We start from the raw sequence: 21,168 nt of genomic DNA, 5'->3' as shown, positions 1-21,168 counted from the left end.
TGAGGTCATGCCTTCTCAGTTGAACCGGCTTTCCTCTTGAATCTCTCTTCCATTGAGCGCCCTCTTCAGAAATGTCTATGAGGACTTGGCCCAACCTTTGATCAAAGTTGACCCTTCTAGTGTAAGGGTGTTCATCTCCTTACATCATGGGCAAGTTGAATGCCAACCTTACTTTTTTCGGACTAAAATCTAAGCATTTCCCCCGAACCATTGTAAGCCAATTTTTTGGGTCCGGGTTCACACTTTGATCATGGTTCTTGGTGATCCATGCATTGGCATAGAACTCTTGTACTATTAAGATTCCGACTTGTTGAATGGGGTTGGTAAGAACTTTCGAACCTCTTCTTTGGATCTCATGTCAGATCTCTGGATATTCACTCTTTTTGAGTTTGAAAGGGACCTCGGGATCACCTTCTTCTTGGCCACAACTTCATAGAAGTGGTCTTGATGCACCCTTGAGATGAATCTCTCCATCTCCCATGACTCAGAGGTGGAAGCTTTTGCCTTCCCTTTCCTCTTTCTAGAGGTTTCTCCGGCCTTAGATGCCATAAATGGTTATGGAAAAACAAAAAGCAATGCTTTTACCACACCAAAATTAGAAGGTTTGCTCGTCCTCGAGCAAAAGAAGAAAGAAGAGAGTAGAAGAAGAAGAAATAGAGGAGATGGCGGTGGCTTTTGTGTTTCGGCCAAAGGGGAGAAGTAGTGTGTAGGTTGTGTGAAAATAAAGGAGTGAAGATGGGTTTATATAGGAGTGGAGAGGGGTTGTATGGTTCGGCCATTATGGGTGAGTTTGGGAGGGAAAGTGGTTTGAATTTGAATGGTGAGGTAGGTGGGGTTTTATGAAGGATGGATGTGAGTGGTGAAGAGAATAGTGGGTTTTGATAGGTGAAGGGTTTTTTGGGGAAGAGGTATTGAGGTGATTGGTGAATGGGTGAAGAAGAGAGAGAGTGGTGGGGTAGGTGGGGATCCTGTGGGGTTCACAGATCCTGAGGTGTCAAGGAAAATTCATCCCTGCACCAAGTGGCGAGCAAAAATGCTCATTCTGCCAATTCTGGCGTTAAACACCGGGCTGGTGCCCATTTCTGGCGTTTAACGCCAGCTTCTTGCCCATTCCTGGTGTTAAACGCCAGTCTGGTGCCCCTTTCTGGCGTTAAACACCCAGAATGGTGCCAGACTGGGCGTTAAACGCCCATTTGCTAGCTTCACTGGCGTTTAAACGCCAGCAAGGTCTTCCTCCAGGGTGTGCTATTTTTCTTTCTGTTTTTCATTCTGTTTTTGCTTTTTCAATTAATTTTGTGACTTCCCATGATCATCATCCTACAGAAAACATAAAATAACAAAAGAAAATAGATAAATATAATAAGATTGGGTTGCCTCCCAACAAGCGCTTCCTTAATGTCATTAGCTTGACAGTGGGCTCTCATGGAGCCTCAAAGATACTTAGAGCAATGTTGGAACCTCCCAACACCAAACTTAAAGTTTGAATGTGGGGGTTCAACACCAAACTTAGAAGTTGGTTGTGGCCTCCCAACACCAAACTTAGAGTTTGACTGTGGGGCTCTGTTTGACTCTGTTTTGAGAGAAGCTCTTCATGCTTCCTCTCCATGGTTACAGAGGGATATCCTTGAGCCTTAAACGCAAGGGATTCTTCATTCACTTGAATGATCAATTCTCCTCTGTCAACATCAATCACAGCCTTTGCTGTGGCTAGGAAAGGTCTGCCAAGGATGATGGATTCATCCATGCACTTCCCAGTCTCTAGGACTATGAAATCAGCAGGGATGTAATGGTCTTCAACCTTTACCAGAACATCCTCTACAAGTCCATAACCTTGTTTTCTTGAATTGTTTGTCATCTCTAGTGAGATTCTTACAGCTTGCACCTCAAAGATCCCTAGCTTCTCTATTACAGAGAGAGGCATGAGGTTTATGCTTGACCCTAGGTCACACAGAGCCTTCTCAAAGGTCAAGGTGCCTATAATACAAGGTATTGAGAACTTCCCAGGGTCCTGTCTCTTTTGAGGTAATTTCTGCCTAGTCAATTTATCCAATTCTTTGGTGAGCAAAGGAGGTTCATCCTCCCAAGTCTCATTCCAAATAACTTGTCATTTAGCTTCATGATTGCTCCAAGATATTTAGCAACTTGCTCTTTAGTCACATCTTCGTCCTCTTCAGAGGAAGAATACTCATCAGAGCTCATGAATGGCAGAACTAAATCCAATGGAATCTCTATGGTCTCAGTGTGAGCCTCAGATTCCCATGGTTCCTCATTAGGGAACTCATTGGAGGCCAGTGGACGTCCATTGAGGTCTTCCTCAGTGGCGATCACTCCCTCTTCCTCCTCTCCAAATTCGGCCATGTTAATGGCCTTGCACTATCCTTTTGGATTCTCTTCTGTATTGCTTGGAAGAGTACTAGAAGGGAGTTCAGTAACTTTCTTACTCAGCTGACCCACTTGTACCTCCAAGTTTCTAATGGAGGACCTTGTTTCAGTCATGAAACTTTGAGTGGTTTTGATTAGATCAGAGACCATGGTTGCTAAGTCAGAGTGGCTCTGCTTAGAATTCTCTGTCTGTTGCTGAGAAGATGATGGAAAAGGCTTGCCACTGCTAAACCTGTTTCTTCCACCATTATTATTGTTGAAACCTTGTTGAGGTCTCTATTGATCCTTCCATGAGAGATTTGGATGATTTCTCCATGAAGGATTATAGGTGTTTCCATAGGGTTCTCCCATGTAATTCACCTCTTCCATTGAAGGGTTCTCAGGATGGTAAGCTTCTTCTTCAGATGAAGCATCCTTAGTACTGCCTAGTGCAGCTTGGATTCCAGACAGACTTTGAGAAATCATATTGACTTGCTGAGTCAATATTTTGTTCTTAGCCAGTATGGCATTCAGAGTATCAATCTCAATAACTCCTTTCTTCTTATTCGTCCCATTGTTCACAGGATTCCTTTCAGAAGTGTACATGAATTGGTTATTTGCAACCATTTCAATGAGTTCTTGAGCTTCTGCAGGTGTCTTCTTCAGATGAAGAGATCCTCCAGCAGATCTGTCCAATGACATCTTGGACAGTTCAGACAGACCATCATAGAAGATACCTATGATGCTCCATTCAGAAAGCATGTCAGAAGGACACTTTCTGATCAATTATTTGTATCTTTCCCAAGCTTCATAGAGGGATTCACCTTCCTTCTGTCTGAAGGTTTAGACTTCCACTCTAAGCTTACTCAATTTTTGAGGTGGAAAGAACTTTTCCAAGAAGGCATTGACTAGCTTTTCCCAAGAGTTCAGGCTTTCTTTAGGTTGTGAGTCCAACCATATTCTAGCTCTGTCTCTTACAGCAAAAGGGAATAGCATAAGTCTGTAGACCTCAGGGTCAACCCCATTAGTCTTGACAGTGTCACAGATTTGTAAGAACTCAGCTAAAAACTGATGAGGATCTTCCAATGGAAGTCCATGGAACTTGCAATTCTGTTGCATTAGAGAAACTAATTGAGGCTTAAGCTCAAAGTTGTTTGCTCCAATGGCAGGGATAGAGATGCTTCTCCCATAGAAGTCAGGAGTAGGTGCAGTAAAGTCACCCAGCACCTTCCGTGCAATGTTGGCATTGTTGTTGTTTTCGGCTGCCATGTCTTCTTCTTTGAAGATTTCTGTTAGGTCCTCTACAGAGAGTTGTGCTTTAGCTTCTCTTAGTTTTCGCTTCAAGGTCCTTTCAAGTTCAGGGTCAGCCTCAACAAAAATGCTTTTGTCTTTGCTCCTGCTCATATGAAAGAGAAGAGAACAAGAAAGTATGGAATCCTCTATGTCACAGTATAGAGATTCCTTGAGGTGTCAGAGGAAAAGAAAAATAGAAGGAAGAGGTAGAAGAATTCGAACTTATCAAGAAAGATAGAGTTCGAATTGTGCATTGAGGAGTAGTGTTAGTCCATAAATAGAACGATGTGAGAAGAGGGGAAGAAATTTTCAAAAATAAATTAAGAAGATTTTAAAAACATTTTGAAAAATTGAAGAATGATTTTCGAAAAATATGATTGGGAGGGAAATAAAGTGATTTTTGAAAAAGACTTTGAAATTAGAAATAAAAAAGATATGATTGAAAACTATTTTGAAAAAGATGTGATTAAAAAAATATGATTGAGAAGTTATGGTTTTAAAAAGATATGATTGAAAAATAATTTAAAAAAGATTTGATTTTGAAAATTAATGAGTTGGCTAACAAGAAATTTGAAAGATATGATTCAGACATTAAACCTTTCTCAACAGAAAAGGTAACATACTTGAAATGTTGAATCAAATCATTAATTGTTAGCAAGTATTTTTAAAAATGGAAAGAAATTGATTTTGAAAATATATGATTGAAAAGATGTGATTTGAAAAAGATTTGATTTTGAAAAATTATGGAAACTTGAAAAAAATTTGAATTAAAAACAAAATCTTCCCTCTTGTGCCATCCTGGCGTTAAACGCCCAGAATGGTATCCATTCTGGCGTTTAACGCCCAAAATGCTACCCTTTTGGGCGTTAAACGCCCAGCCAGGCACCCTGGCTGGCGTTTAAACGCCAGTTTTCCTTCCTCACTGGGCATTTTGAATGCCCAGCTTTTTCTGTGTAATTCCTCTGCTGTATATTCTGAATCTTCAATTCTCTGTATTATTGACTTGAAAAGACACAAATTAAAAATTTTTTGGATTCTTAATAATGAGGAATAATCAAAATGAAACTAAGATCAAATAAACAATGCATGCAAGACACCAAACTTAGAAGTTTGTATACTACTGACATTAACAAGTTGAGAATGCATATGAGAAACAACAAAACACTCAAGACAAGACAATTTAAAGATCAGAGAAATGAAATCATCAAGAACAACTTGAAGATCAATGAAGACACATGATTGAATTCAAAAAATGCATGTAATTGACACCAAACTTAAAATGAGACACTAGACTCAACAAGAAACATAAAATATTTTTGGTTTTTTATGATTTTGTAAATTTTTTTGGATTTTTTGAGAATTGAGTGGAAAAAAATATAAAGAGATTCAAAATTTTTAATAAGAATTCCAGGAATCATGCAATGTTAGTCTAAAGCTGCAGTCTAAAGATATTAGACATGGCTAGCCAAGCTTCAGTAGGACATTGCATTCAAGAGCTAAATTGATGAGACTCAATCAGCTTTGGTGATGATGAAAACATCACCTTGAAACTCTAGAATTTATTCTTAAAAATTCTGAAGAAAAATACCTAATCTAAGCAACAAGATGAACCGTCAGTTGTCCAAACGCAAACAATCCCCGACAATGGCGCCAAAAACTTGGTGCACGAAATTGTGATCATCAATGGCGCCATCAACATGGTACGCTCAATTGCAATCTCAACTCTTTATAACAACTTCGCACAACTAACCAGCAAGTGCACTGGGTCGTCCAAGTAATAAACCTTACATGAGTAAGGGTCGATCCCACGGAGATTGTTGGTATGAAGCAAGCTATGGTCATCTTGTAAATCTCAGTCAGGCAGATTCAAATGGTTATGGATGATTTATGAATAAAGCGTAAAATAAAGATAGAGATACTTATGTAATTCATTGGTGAGAATTTCAGATAAGCGTATGGAGATGCTTTGTCCCTTCCGTCTCTCTGCTTTCCTACTGTCTTCATCCAATCCTTCTTACTCCTTTCCATGGCAAGCTGTATGTTGGGCATCACCATTGTCAGTGGCTACAATCCCGTCCTCTTAGTGAAAATGTTCAATGCGCTCTGTCACAGCACGGCTAATCATCTGTCGGTTCTCAATTAAGTTGGAATAGAATCCAGTGATTCTTTTGCGTCTGTCACTAACGCCCAGCCTTCAGGAGTTTGAAGCTCGTCACAGTCATTCAATCCTTGAATCCTACTCAAAATACCACAGACAAGGTTTAGACCTTCCGGATTCTCTTGAATGCCGCCATCAATTCTAGCTTATACCACGAAGATTTTGATTAAGGAATCCAAGAGATAAACATTCAAGCCTTATTTGCTTGTAGAATGGAAGTGGTTGTCAGGCACGCGTTCATAAGTGAGAATGATGATGAGCATCACATAATCATCACATTCATCATGTTCTTGGGTGCGAATGAATATCTTAGAACAAGAATAAGCTGAATTGAATAGAAGAACAATAGTAATTGCATTAATACTCGAGGTACAGCAGAGCTCCACACCTTAATCTATGGTGTGTAGAAACTCCACCGTTGAAAATACATAAGAACAAGGTCTAGACATGGCCGAGAGGCCATCCCCCATAATCTAAGAACTAGACGTCCAAAGATGATCTAAAGATCTAAAGTGATCAAAAGATGTAAATACAATAGCAAAAGGTCCTATTTATAGAGAACTAGTAGCTTAGGGTTTACAAATATGACGTAAAAATTCACTTCCGGACCCACTTGGTGTGTTTTTGGGCTGAGCATTGAAGCTTTCATGTGTAGAGACTATTCTTGGAGTTAAACACCAGCTTTTGTGCCAATTTGGCCGTTTAACTCCCATTCTTGTGCCAGTTCCGGCGTTTTACGCCAGAATTCTTGAGCTGACTTGGAACGCCTATTTGGGCCATCAAATCTCGGGCAAAGTATGAACTATTATATATTGCTGGAAAGCCCAGGATGTCTACTTTCCAACACAATTGAGAGCCCACCAATTGGGCTTCTGTAACTCCAGAAAATCCACTTCGAATACAGGGAGGTCAGAATCCAACAGCATCTGTAGTCCTTTTCAGCCTCTGAATCAGATTTTTGCTCAGGTCCCTCAATTTCAGCCAGAAAATACCTGAAATCACAGAAAAACACATAAACCCATAGTAAAGTCCAGAAAAGTGAATTTTAACTAAAAACTAATAAAAATATAATAAAAACTAACTAAAACATACTAAAAACAATGCCAAAAAGTGTATAAATTATCCGCTCATCACGTACACAGGTATTTAGATCTGATCTACTATATATTTATTATTGGAATAAAGTTTAAGCACAAAATAGATCTTTAAGGATTACTTTCTTTTCTTCTGTTGTGTGTTATGAACACATGGTAATCCTTTAGTGGTATCAGAGCTTTGGCTTTTTTGTGTTTAAATTTTTATTCCTATTTTTTTAAAGTTGTGAATTAATAGGATTAATTCAAATTATTTTTCAAGCATGTGATGTATGTATTTTCATTGAGATGGTTTTCTAATAAATTAATAGTTAATTTATTTTAATTATTTAATTATGATTAAATTATCATTTTTAAATATAAAAGTTATATTTATAATCAAATATTTTTTGATTTTATTTATTTATTAAATTTTATTGTGATTTTGATCACAATAAAAGGAATAAGATGCAAAATATCTTTTGTTCGTTTTTTCATATATATATAAGTGTATATATAAAGGTCAAATTTGATTTGATAATTTTTTAAGGCTAAATGTTAGTACATGAAAAATCAAATTTTGATTTGATTGATGTGTTTTGAACACTATAATTTTAGAAATTAGTTTTTCTAATGTTCTTGATTATAAAGAGCAGCCTGACAACCAGGAGTTTTATTTTCAAGATAATAATCAGTATCTACATTTGATGTATTAAGGATTTAATTTTATATTCTTACCTAGACAACTTGGGAGTATAAAATTTAATCCATGACTACTGATGAAAAATTCTCTAACAATAGAGATAAATCCTAAAAGTTAGGAGGTTGCCAAATTAATAAATTTATCTCTTGTTTACAAGGAGTAACATGACATCTAGGACACTTGTACTCAAAGATAGAATTTATTTATGCATATGATGATGTATAAGGAGAATTAATTTTATGCTTGAACCTAGACTACCTAGGGGTATAAAATATAATTCAGTTAAATAATTGTCTGACAACCAGATAATTATTTGGGATTATAATTGTATGTGATACAATTTAATCATGTTTATTTGGAATAGGTATGAGTAACAACTTGACAACCAAGGTACTCATTCATGATTCTAAATAATTTTAACAGAAATATAGATTTCTTAATTTACTTTCATATTTTTTAAATATGTCCATCTTTCGTATGACATAATTGAAAGTAATAAATTGGTTATACATTGAGAATTGTTCTTATGTATGAAAGAGTTATCATAGACATGATAATCCTATTGAAATAATATTCTCCAGTACATTTAGTTATAGAATGATTAGAAGTTGTGAAGAATTTGGAACATTGCTTTACTGCAACATGGGTTATTTTGACAATTATGAGTTCTAATTTCAAAGACAACCTACTATTTATTATTAAACATATTGAGAAGATCTATAATGCCCAAAGCAAGATAGTACGACTATCAAAGAGTTTATTTAAATTAGTAGGAGTATTGGGCAATATATTTTGAATTAAACAACTTTAGAAGTTGGAATGCCATTAGCCAAATGGCTTTAGCAAAAATTGTTCTTGCAAGTATTTTTGGAGATTTATTTTGTTTCAAACAATTTATAATTGGCCTTAATATGACTAATGTTTGTGATCTTTTTAGAAAAACTCAATATGAGTATTGAGGATGCCAATTAAAATTGCTTTTAAGGGTTGGTTTGACCAACAATAAAGATATTGAGTATTTTTATTATAAGAGTGGTGCACGAAATGGTGATCTCTAATAATGGCATTCAACTTGGCATGCGCATTTACTAACTCAGCACTTTCTTTACAACTCCGCACAACTAACCAGCAAGTGCACTGGGTCATCCAAGTAATAAACCTTACGTGAGTAAGGGTCGATCCCACAGAGATTGTTGGTATAAAGCAAGCTATGGTCATCTTGTAAATCTCAGTTAGGCGGATTTAAATGATTATAATAGTTTTCGAAATTAATAATAATAAATAAACAGAAAACAAAGATAGAAATACTTATGTAAATCATTGGTGAGAATTTCAGATAGACGTATGAAGATGCTGTGCTCCTTTTGAATCTCTGCTTTTCTACTGCCTTCATCCAATCCTTCCTACTCCTTTCCATGGCAAGCTGTATGTAAGGCATCACCATTGTCAATGGCTACATCCCATCCTCTCAGTGAAAATGGTCCAAATGCTCTGTCACAGCATGACTAATCATATGTCGGTTCTCGATCATGTCGGAGTAGAATCCGTTGATTCTTTTGCGCTTGTCTTCACGCCCAACAATCGCGAGTTTGAAGCTCGTCACAGTTATTCAATCCCTGAATCCTACTCGGAATACCACAGACAAGGTTTAGACTTTCCGGATTCTCATGAATGCCGCCATCAATTTTAGCTTATACCACGAAGATTTTGATTAAGGAATCCAAGAGATATGCACCTGGTCTAAGGTAGAACGGAAGTGGTTGTCAGTCACGCGTTCATAGGTGAGAATGATGATGAGTGTCACGGATCATCACATTCATCATGGTGAAGTGCAACGAATATCTTAGAACAGGAATAAACTGAACTGAATAGAAAATAGTAGTAATTGCATTAAAACTCGAGGTACAGCAGAGCTCCACACCCTTAATCTATGGTGTGCAGAAACTCCACCGTTGAAAATATATAAGTGATGGTCCAAGCATGGCCGAATGGCCAGCCCCCATGGTCTAAGAACTAAACGTCAAAAGATGTCTAATACAATAATAAAATGTCCTATTTATACTAGACTAGCTACTAGGGTTTACAGAAGTAAGTAATTGATGTAGAAATCCACTTCCGGGGCCCACTTGGTATGTGCTTGGGCTGAGCTTGAGCTTTAAACGTGCAAAGGCTTCTTTTGGAGTTGAATGCCAAGTTGTAACGCATTTTTGGTGTTCAACTCTGGTTCATGACGTGTTTCTGCCGTTTGACTCCAGAATGCAACATGGAACTAGCGTTGAGCGCCAGTTTACGTCATCTAATCACGAATAAAGTATGGACTGTAATATATTGCTGAAAAGCTCTGGATGTCTACTTTCCAACGCCATTTAGAGTGCACCGTTTGAAGTTCTATAGCTCCGGAAAATCTATTTCGAGTGCAGGGAGATCAGAATCCAACAGCATCAGCAGTCTTTTGTCAGTCTTCTTATCAGAGTTTTGCTTAGGTCCCCCAATTTCAGCCAGAAAATACCTGAAATCACAGAAAAACACACAAACTCATAGTAAAGTCCAAAAATGTGAATTTAGCATAAAAACCAATGAAAACATCCCTAAAAGTAACTATATCCTACTAAAAACGACCTAAAAACAATGCCAAAAAGCGTATAAATTATCCGCTCATCACAACACCAAACTTAAATTGTTGCTTGACCCCAAGCAACTGAAAATCAAATAGGATAATAAGAAGAGAATATACTATAAATCTCAAAATATCAATGAATATTAGTTCTAACTAGATGAGCGGGACTTGTAACTTTTTGCTTCTAAACAGTTTTGGCATCTCACTTTATCCTTTGAAGTTTAGAATGATTGGCATCTATAGGAACTTAGAATTTCAGATAGTGTTATTGATTCTCCTAGTTAAGTATGTTGATTCTCGAACACAGCTACTTTTATGAGTCTTGGCCGTGGCCCTAAGCATTTTGTTTTCCAGTATTACCACCGGATACATAAATGCCACAGACACATGACTGGGTGAACCTTTTTAGATTGTGACTCAGCTTTGCTAAAGTCCCCAGTTAGAGGTGTCCAGAGCTCTTAAGCACACTATTTTTGCTTTGGATCACGACTTTAACCACTCAGTCTCAAGTTTATAACTTGGACCTGCATGCCACAAGCACATGGTTAGGGACAGCTTGATTTAGCCGCTTAGGCCTGGATTTTAGTTCCTTGGGCCCTCCTATCCATTGATGCTCAAAGCCTTGGATCCTTTTTACCCTTGACTTTTGGTTTTAAGGACTATTGGCTTTTTCTGCTTGCTTTTTCTTTTTCTTTTTTTTCGCCACTTTTTTTTCGCAAACTTTTGCTATTCACTGCTTTTTCTTGCTTCAAGAATCAAATTTATGATTTTTCAGATCATCAGTAACATTTCTCTTTGTTCATCATTATTTCAAGAGCCAACAATTTTAACATTGATAAACAGCAAGATAAAAAATATGCACTGTTCAAGCATTCATTCAGAAAACAAAAAGTATTGTCACCACATCAATATAATTAAACTAAATTCAAGGATAAATTCGAAACTCATGTACTTCTTGTTCTTTTGTATTAAAAACACTTTTCATTCAAGAGAGGTGAAGGATTCATGGAATTATTCATAGCCTTAAGACATAGTTACTAAATACTAATGATCATGTAGGAAAGACACAAACCTAGATAAACATTAAGCATAAGAACCGAAAAATAGAGAAATAAGAACAAGGAATGAGTCCACCTTAGTGATTGTGGCACTTTCTTCTTGAAGAACCAATGATTTCCTTGAGCTCTTCTATGTCTCTTCCTTGCCTTTGTTGCTCCTCCCTCATTGCTCTTTGATCTTCTCTAATTTCATGGAGAATGATGGAGTGCTCTTGATGTTTCACCCTTAATTGATCCATATTGTAACTCAAATCTTCTAGAGAAGTGTTGAGTTGTTCCCAATAATTGTTGGGAGGAAAGTGCATCCCTTGAGGCATCTCCGGGATTTCTTGGTGATGAGCTTCCTCATGTGTCTCTTGGGATCTATGAGTGGGCTCTCTTGTTTGCTCCATCCTTTTCTTAGTGATGGGATTATCCTCCTCAATGGGGATGTCTCCTTCTATGATAACTCCAGCTGAGTAACATAGATGGCAAATAAGATGAGGAAAAGCTAGCCTTGCCATGGTGGAGGACTTTTCGGCTATTTTGTAGAATTCAAGGGAGATGATTTCATGAACTTCTACTTCCTCTCCATTCATGATGCTATAAATCATGATGGCTCGATCTACAGTAACTTCGGATCGGTTACTAGTGGAGATGATGGAGCGTTGGATGAACTCCAACCATCCTCTAGCCATAGGCTTGAGGTCCAGTCTTCTTAATTGAACCGGCTTGCCTTTGGAGTCTCTTTTCCACTGAGCTCCTTCCACACATATGTCCATAAGAACTTGGTCCAACCTTTGATCAAAGTTGACCCTTCTAGTGTAGGGGCGTGCATCTCCTTGCATCATGGGCAAGTTGAATGCCAACCTCACATTTTCCGGACTAAAATCTAAGTATTTTCCCCGAACCATTGTAAGATAATTCTTTGGATTCGGGTTCACACTTTGATCATGGTTCCTAGTGATCCATGCATTGGCATAGAACTCTTGAACCATTAAGATTCCGACTTGTTCAATGGGTTTGGTCAGAACTTCCCAACCTCTTCTTTGGATCTCATGTCAGATCTTCGGATACTCATTTTTCTTGAGTTTGAAAGGGACCTCAGGGATCACCTTTTTCTTGGCCACAACATCATAGAAGTGGTCTTGATGGGCTTTGGAGATGAATCTCTCCATCTCCCATGACTCGGAGGTGGAAGCTTTTGTCTTTCCTTTCCCTTTTCTAGAGGTTTCTCCAGCCTTAGGTGCCATCAATGGTTATGGAAAAACAAAAAAGCTATGCTTTTACCACACCAAACTTAGAATATTGCTCGCCCTCGAGCAAGAGAAGAAAGAATAGATGAAGAAGAAGAAGATATGAAAGAGAGGGAGAGAGGTTAGTGTTTCGGTCAAAGAGGAGAAGAGAGGGTTGTGTTGTGTGAAAATGAAGAAGAATTGACGGGTTTATATAGTGGAGGGAGAGGGGTTAAGGTTCGGCCAAATTGGGTGGGTTGGGTGGGAAAAAGGGATTTTGAATTTTGAAGGTAGGTGGGGTTTATGGGGAAGAGTGGATGGATGTGAGTGGTGAAGAGGTGATGGGGAAGAGAGATTGAGGTGATTGGTGAAGGGTTTTTTTTGGGAAGAGTGTTATTGGATTGTGTGAAGAAGAGAGAAGGTGAGTTGAGGTAGGTGGGGATCCTGTGGGGTCCACATATCTTGAGATGATTCTTGTGGGGTCCACAGATCCTAAGGTGTCAAGGATTATCATCCCTGCACCAATGAGGCATGTAAAACGCCCTCTGCATGCAATCCTGGTGTTCAACGCCAGATTGATGCTTGTTTATGGCGTTGAATGCCAGCTTCATGCTTGTTCTGGGCATTCAACGCCCATTTGCAGCATGTTTCTGGCGTTGAACGCCAGTTCCATGCTTGTTTCTGGCATTCAGCGCCAGCTTTCCTCAGGGTGTATTCCTGAAGTTTAAACGCCAGAATTTTGCTTGTTTCTGGCGTTCAACGCCAGATCCATGCTCTGTTCTGGCGTTGAACGCCAGCCAGATGCTCCTTACTGGCATTTAAACGCCAGTAAGTCCTTCCTCCAGGGTGTGCTTTTTCTTCTGCTATTTTTGATTCTGTTTTTAATTTTAGTATTTATTTTGTGACTCCACATGATCATGAACCTAATAAAATATAAAGAAAAAATAAAATAAAAATAAAATTAGATAAATAAAAATTGGGTTGCCTCCCAATAAGCTCTCCTTTAATGTCACTAGCTTGACAGTGGGCTCTCATGGAGCCTCACAGGTGATCAGGTCAATGTTGTAGACTCCCAACACCAAACTTAGAGTTTGGATGTGGGGATTCAACACCAAACTTAGAGTTTGGTTGTGCCCCCCCCCCCAACACCAAACTTAGAGTTTGATTGTGGGGGCTCTATTTGACTCTGTACTGAGAGAAGCTTTTCATGCTTCCTCTCCATGGTTGCAGAGGAACACCCTTGGGTTTTAAACACAAGGTAGTCTCTATTCAATTGAAGGACTAATTCTCCTCTGTTAACATCTATCGCAGCTCCTGCTGTGGCTAGGAAAGGTCTTCCAAGGATGATGCATTCATCCTCCTCCTTCTTAGTGTCTAAGATTATGAAATCAGCAGGGATGTAAAGGCCTTCAACCTTCACTAACACGTCCTCTACTAATCCATAACCTTGTCTTATTGACTTGTCTGCCATCTGTAGTGAGAATATGGCAGGCTATACCTCAATGATCCCCAGCTTCTCCATTACAGAGAGTGGCATAAGATTTATGCCTGACCCTAGGTCACATAGAGCCTTCTCAAAGGTCATGGTGCCTATGGTACAGGGTATTAAGAATTTGCCAGGATCTTATCTCTTTTAAGGTAAAGTTTGCTGAATCCATGTATCTAGTTCATTAATGAGCAAGGGAGGTTCACCTTCCCAAGTCTCATTACCAAACAATTTGGCATTCAGCTTCATGATGGCTCCTAGATATTGAGCAACTTGCTCTCCAGTTACATCTTCATCCTCTTCAGAGGAAGAATAGTTTTCAGAGCTCATGAATGGCAGAAGGAGGATTAATGGAATCTCTATGGTCTCTATATGAGCCTCAGATTCCTTTAGGTCCTCAATAGGGAACTCCTTCTTACTTGAGAGACGTCCCATGAAGTCTTTCTCATTGGGATTCACGTCCTCTCCTTCCTTTCTAGGTTCGGACATGTTGATTATGTCAATGGCCTTGCACTCTCTTTTTGGATTCTCTTCAGTGTTGCTTGGGAGAGTACTAGGAGGAGTTTTAGTGATTTTCTTACTCAGCTGGCCCACGTATGCCTCCAAATTTCTAATGGAGAACCTTGTTTCACTCATGAAACTTAAAGTGGCCTTAGATAGATCAAAGACTAAGTTTGCTAAGTTAGAGGTGTTCTGCTCAGAATTCTCTATCTGTTGCTGAGAAGATGATGGATAAGACTTGCTATTGTTGAGCCTATTTCTTCCACCATTATTAAAGCCTTGTTGAGGCTTTTGTTGATCCTTCCATGAGAAATTTGGATGATTTTTCCATGATGAATTATAGGTGTTTCCATAAGGTTCACCCATGTAATTTACCTCTGCCATTGCATGGTTCTCAGGATCATAAGCTTCTTCTTCAGAAGATGCTTCTTTAGTACTGTTGGATGCATTTTGCCATCCATTCAGACTTTGAGAAATCATGTTGACTTGCTGAGTCAATATTTTGTTGAGCCAATATGTCATTCAGAGCAACAATTTTAAGAACTCCCTTCCTTTGAGGCGTCCCATTACTCACGAAATTCCTCTCAGAAGTATACATGAATTGGTTATTTGCAACCATATCAATGAGTTCTTGAGCTTCTGTAGGCATTTTCTTTAGGTGAATGGATCCACCTGCAGAATGGTCTAGTGACATCTTAGAGAATTCAGATAGGCCATCATAGAATATATCCAAAATGGTCCATTCAGAAAGCATGTCAGAAGGACACCTTTTGGTCATCTGCTTGTATCTTTTCCAAGCTTCATAGAGGGATTCACCATCTTTTTGTTTGAAGGTCTGAACATCCACTCTAAGCTTGCTCAGCTTTTGAGGAGGAAAGAACTTAGCCAAGAAGGCCGCGACCAGCTTATCCCATGAGTCCAGGCTATCTTTAGGTTGTGAATCCAACCATATTCTAGCTCTGTCTCTTACAGCAAAGGGGAAAAGCATGAGCCTGTAGACTTCAGGATCTACTCCATTAGTCTTAACAATCTCACAGATCTGCAAGAACTCATTTAAAAATTGGTAGGGATCTTCTGATGGAAGTCCATGGAACTTGCAGTTCTGTTGCAGTAGAGCAACTAGTTGAGCTTTCAGCTCAAAGTTATTTGCTCCAATAGCAAGGATTGAGATGCTTCTTCCATCAAACTTGGAAGTAGGTGTAGTATAATCACCAAGCATCCTCCTAGCATTATTATTTTTGGCTGCCATCTCCTCTTCCTTTTTGAAAATTTTTGTAAGGTTGTCTCTGGATTGTTGTAATTTAGCTTCTCTTCATTTCCTCTTTAGAGTCCTTTCAGGTTCAGGATCTGCCTCAACAAGAATGTTCTTGTCCTTGCTCATGCTCATATGAAAAAGAAGAGAACAGAAAATAATAATAGGGATCCTCTTTACCACAGTAGAGAGATTCCTTTATGTTAGTAGAAGAAAAAAGGAATAGAAGAAGGAAAAGGTAAGAATCCAAACACAAGGGTAAAGATAGGTTCAAATTCTTGAGATGAAGATAAGTGTTAGTAAATAAATAAATAAATAGAAGAAGATGAAAGGGCGAGAAATAGCTAAGTTTTAAAAAAATTTTACCAAGTCAACTCAAATTTTTGAAATTTTGAGAGAAATAAGAAAAAGATATATTATTTTGATTTTTGAATTTTTAATGATGAGAGAGAAAAACAACAAAAATGACTCACAACATGAAAATTATGAATCAAAACACATGATGCATGCAAGAACACTATGAATGTCAAGATGAACACCAAGAACACTTTGAAGATCATGATGAACAAGAACATATTTTTGAAAAAATTTTGATGCAAAGAAAACATGCAAGACACCAAACTTAGAAATCTTTCATGTTTAGAAACTATGAATACAAAAATGCACATAAAAAACATCATACAACACAAAACAAGAAAATTTAAAGATCAAACAAGAAGACTTACCAAGAACAACTTGAAGATCATGAAGAACACTATGAATGCATGAATTTTCGAAAAATGCAAGAACAAGATGAATATGCAATTGACACCAAACTTAAAACATGACACAAGACTCAAACAAGAATCACAAAATATTTTTAGTTTTTTTTTTATGATTTTATGATTTTTTTGTATTTTCTTTTGAAATTTTATAGGAAAAAGAAAATAAGAAATTCAAAATTTTTAATAAGAATTCCAGGAATCTTTCAATGTTAGCCTAAAGCTCCAATCCAAGGGTTGGACATGGCTTAATAGCCAGCCAGCTTTAGGATATAAATCAGGCATGCAACAATTGATGCTTCATCCAACTCCATATACATGCCTTTTATGTTGACAAGTGGAAGCCTCAATCCAAAAGAATTTGGATATGGCTTTACTGCCAGCCAGGCTTCAACATGGTACCATGAAACTCTAGAATTCATTCTTAAAAATTTAGAATAATTTTCGAAAACAAAAGAAAAAAATTTTTGAAAGAATTTTGAAAAATATTTTTTTTTCAAAAATAAAACAAAAAGAAAATTACCTAATCCGAGCAACAAGATGAACAATCAGTTGTCCAAACTCAAACAATTCCCGGCAATGGCGCCAAAAACTTGGTGCACAAAATTATGATCTCTAATAATGGCATTCAACTTGGTATGCGCATTTACTAACTCAGCACTTTCTTCACAATTCCGCACAACTAACCAACAAGTGCACTAGGTCGTCCAAGTAATAACCTTACGTGAGTAAGGGTCGATCCCACGGAGATTGTTGGTATGAAGCAAGCTATGGTCATCTTATAAATCTCAGTTAGGCGAATTTAAATGATTATAATGGTTTTCGAAATTAATAATAATAAATAAACAGAAAACAAAGATAGAAATACTTTTGTAAATCATTGGTGGGAATTTCAGATAGGCGTATGAAGATGCTGTGCTCCTTTTGAATCTCTGCTTTCCTACTGCCTTCATCCAATCCTTCATACTCCTTTCCATGGCAAGCTGTATGTAGGGCATCACCGTTGTCAATGGCTACATCCCATCCTCTCAGTTAAAATGGTCCAAATGCTCTGTCACAGCACGGCTAATCATCTGTCGGTTCTCGATCATGTCGGAGTAGAATCCATTGATTCTTTTTCGCATGTCATCACGCCCAACAATCGCGAGTTTGAAGCTCGTCACAGTCATTCAATCCCTGAATCATACTCGGAATACCACAGACAAGGTTTAGACTTTCCAGATTCTCATGAATGCCGCCATCAATTCTAGCTTATACCACGAAGATTCTGATTAAGGAATCCAAGAGATATGCGCCCGGTCTAAGGTAGAACGAAAGTGGTTGTCAGTCACGTGTTCGTAGGTGAGAAAGATGATGAGTGTCACGAATCATCACATTCATCATGGTGAAGTGCAACGAATATCTTAGAACATGAATAAACTGAATTGAATAGAAAATAGTAGTAATTGCATTAAAACTCGAGGTACAGCAGAGCTCCACACCCTTAATCTATGGTGTGCAGAAACTCCACCATTGAAAATACATAAGTGATGGTCCAGGCATGGTCGAATGGCCAGCCCCCATGGTCTAAGAACTAAACGTCAAAAGATGTCTAATACAATAGAAAAATGTCCTATTTATACTGGACTAGCTACTAGGGTTTACAGAAGTAAGTAATTGATGCAGAAATCCACTTCCGGGGTCCACTTGGTGTGTGCTTGGGCTGAGCTTGTGCTTTACATGTGCAGAGGCTTCTTTTAGAGTTGAACGCCAAGTTGTAACGTGTTTTTCACGTTCAATTCTGGTTCGTGACGTATTTCTGGCGTTTGACTCCAGAATGCAGCATGGAACTGGCGTTGAGTGCCAGTTTACGTCGTCTAATCACGAATAAAGTATGAACTATTATATATTTTTGGAAAGCTCTGGATGTCTACTTTCCAATGCCCATGAGAGCGCACCATTTGGAGTTCTGTAGCTCCAGAAAATTTATTTCGAGTGCAGGGAGGTCAGAATCCAACAGCATCAGCAGTCCTTTGTCAGCCTTCTTATCAGAGTTTTGTTCAGGTCCCCCAATTTCAGCCAGAAAATACCTGAAATCACAGAAAAACTCACAAACTCATAGTAAAGTCTAGAAATGTGAATTTAGCATAAAAACCAATGAAAACATCCCTAAAAGTAACTATATCCTACTAAAAACTACCTAAAAATAATGCCAAAAAGCGTATAAATTATCCGCTCATCAATGAGCTTAAAGTAAAATCTCTAATTATCTAATTGATATTCTATTAAATAGAGAATGAGATTCTCTCTATGCACAAATACTAGTACTCTATGTACTCCATCATGTTTAAAGAAACATGAAATTTGATTTAGTTGAGTATCATTGTTTGTTAAATATTTGGACTACATTTTAAAAATGTTGCTAAATTAACATATTTCTCACTAAATCAGTTTTTTTACCCATATGAGATATGAAAAAGGCATAAGCTGAAACTCGAGCATTAGAGTTTGGAGATCTCTTATATGTGTTAAGAGATTGCACAACAATAGAATTGATATTAGATCCGATAAATGAGATTTATTGGTTATCCTAAAAAATAATGAGATTATTTTATATCACTCTTCTTTGTGATAAGAGGTTAAACTCTTTTTTTAGAAAATGGATTCCATCTTAAAGAAAGAGTAGGAGTACAATTACTTTTATTAGAATTGTCTACCACTCAATAGAGGATATACTTTCTCAAAGTATGAAAACGTTTGATCGTCAAACTAACTTTTCGAAAAAATAGCCTATACAATTCTATACAGATAGATCTAATTCTTACTTATATTTTTTTTAATAATCATGTTCAATAAGGATTGTTCTTAAAATAAAATTATGCACTATTGTAGCGGAAGATTTCATATTTCGAGAAAACGTGATATTTATTATGCACCAAGCATATCTTGCAAAAGGTCAAGCACATGTGCTCAAAAGTTAAGGTGTTTAAGGTCAAGAGTTTTGATAAACACAAATGTGCATTGAAAAATTATACACATGATTGATTGACTCTAGTGCAAGTGGGAGATTATTGTGATAATAGTATGCCCAAGATCCAATCTATCATGATTGACTCTCGTGCAAGTGGGAGATTGTTGGGAATAAGTAGTATGACCACAATCCAATCAGTCATGTGTTAAATAATTTGTTATTGTTATTATATTAAAATGTTAATATAATAAGGTCATTGATTAAATTTAGAGATTTATCATTATGATAGTGATCACAATATTGAGAGATAAATCTTTTATAATTTAATCTAAATTGTTCTTGTCATAGGATTATTAAAAAGGACATTAATAATCCAAAAAGATCAATATATATATAATGGTCTTCATTGGATGAAGTTTAATAGATCTCATTTATTAAATTATATATATATATATATATATATATATATATATATATATATATATATATATATATATATATATATATATGGTGCATATAGGGATATGACCATTGAACTGACTCACTTTGAGAATTCCTAATGGTTACAATTACTGCATATTTGTCAATAGGATATTCTCAAGATGAACATAGTAATAGAGTTTCTTTGACCTACGACTGTCATAGTAATTAACAATGTATTTATTATACTTTGATTCCGGACACCTAATACCTTAGGGTGCTAGTTGAATGGATATTGGGTATGATTTAAATACTTGTAAAATTAATGATCAGTCAATAAGAAATCCGTCAACTATCGGTAAAGAGTTTGAACTCTATGATTATAATGAATGAAATGAATAAAACCTTGGCCAAGGAGATTGAATGAATGAAGATATGAGTTTCTTAGGTCATTCACAGTTCATTATAATAATGGTAAAAAGTTAGAGTTTGACAATTAAACTATACTCTAAAGGTTAACCAAGAGCTGGAAAGATAGAAGGAATTATACTTTGTTCTTATGAGGTTCTTAATAAAAATATATTACTTCATACTATCAGGTTGTTGAGGAGTGTTGCTAGACGCCAACCTTGATTAGTAAATTTAGTATGACTAATTTACTACCCTCTTAGTATTGAACCTATGGGGTCGCACACTAACGAGTGTTCTAATCTTTGCTATAGAATTATTTAATTATTATTTTGATTTGATCAAATTAATAATTATATTAATTCAGATAGAATATTATTATATTTTTTGCTAGCACCAAAAATATAATAATAGTATGATAATTGAGAATATTAAATGAGATTTGAGAATAATTAGTTATTCTATTTCTAAATTTGGATGAGATCCTAACTGATTTCATTTTCAAATTGAGTTATGATATGATTCATAAAATTTGAAGGATTCAGATTTGGAATTTCAAGATATGATTTAAATTTGAATTGAGAATCAAATTTAAAATCAGTAACAAATCTCATACTATATACATGTATACCAAGAGTAGAGGTATATAATAGTATACCAAGAGTAGAGGTATTTAAGAGAGAGAATAACAAGAGTTTTATTCCTTTACCTCTACGCACATAAATGTATGTGAGCCTAATTCTTGGAGAAGAATTTTATGGCGTGCAAAGAGTTGCAAGAGGTTTCTCAATTTTAGATCAGATGTCCATTGGTCAAGGAGTTGACAGCAAATGTTGGTCTCGGTGTGGATACGTATAGCACCTTCGTACCATCGAAGGAGAAAGTGATTTTTACTAGCGTACACAGGTATTTA

The 21,168-nt window shown here is 36.9% G+C and overlaps 1 non-coding gene across 1 annotated transcript; it reads left to right on the top strand.

The window, feature by feature from the left end:
• The first annotated feature begins 3,117 nt into the window (after positions 1-3,117).
• On the top strand, positions 3,118-3,225 carry LOC112798851 (small nucleolar RNA R71). Its single transcript, XR_003200448.1, has one exon. It is a non-coding gene; the product is annotated as a small nucleolar RNA R71 (small nucleolar RNA).
• Positions 3,226-21,168: the final 17,943 nt, after the last annotated feature.

This window comes from Arachis hypogaea, chromosome 4, assembly GCF_003086295.3.
Source record: "Arachis hypogaea cultivar Tifrunner chromosome 4, arahy.Tifrunner.gnm2.J5K5, whole genome shotgun sequence".
NCBI lineage: Eukaryota > Viridiplantae > Streptophyta > Magnoliopsida > Fabales > Fabaceae > Arachis > Arachis hypogaea.
This window is presented reverse-complemented; position numbering and strand designations above follow the sequence as displayed.